We start from the raw sequence: 585 nt of genomic DNA on the forward strand, positions 1-585 counted from the left end.
GGGCGACACGGGACCAAAAAAAAAAGGGCTCAGCAAAAAGCCCGGCAACTTGCTGGTGTCGAGAGTGACTCATCTCATCAAGCTGTCCAGATGTCGGAGGAAATATTGAAATGTATCGAAGCGCTCCCGCCTCCCGAGTGGCTCTTTAGATCCATCCAAAATCTAATTGTTCTGGCGATAGACGTTAACGCAGCCAAGGGCCAGTGGTGAAATGGCAGGGACCGGGAGGAGCGGATCTGTTCGTCGTAGTTAAAAGCTCTATTAGAAATTTCAGCCAATAAGGAAAATAACCAGAGACCTGATGAAAACGATCGAATTCACGGAGAGATAAAACCCCCCACCTCCCCGCTCCGGCAGGAGGAGACCGTGGCCGAGGCTCTGGCCGAGCAGCAGCGATCAGAAATGGGTCCGATCATCCCGACCGAGTTCCCCCGGGGCAAAAGGGATTTGGACCATCCTCGGCTTCTGAATGTAGTTCACCGTGGAGCCCTGAACGGGATTCGTTGCCAGCGTGTAGGAGACCCAAATTCATATTTCACTGGTTGCTTTTTTGTCATTTTTTTGGCGCGGGGCGAAGCCACGTCC

The sequence above is a fragment of the Aptenodytes forsteri genome, unplaced genomic scaffold, assembly GCF_000699145.1.
Source record: "Aptenodytes forsteri isolate BGI_AS27 unplaced genomic scaffold, ASM69914v1 Scaffold7, whole genome shotgun sequence".
NCBI classification, from domain to species: domain Eukaryota; kingdom Metazoa; phylum Chordata; class Aves; order Sphenisciformes; family Spheniscidae; genus Aptenodytes; species Aptenodytes forsteri.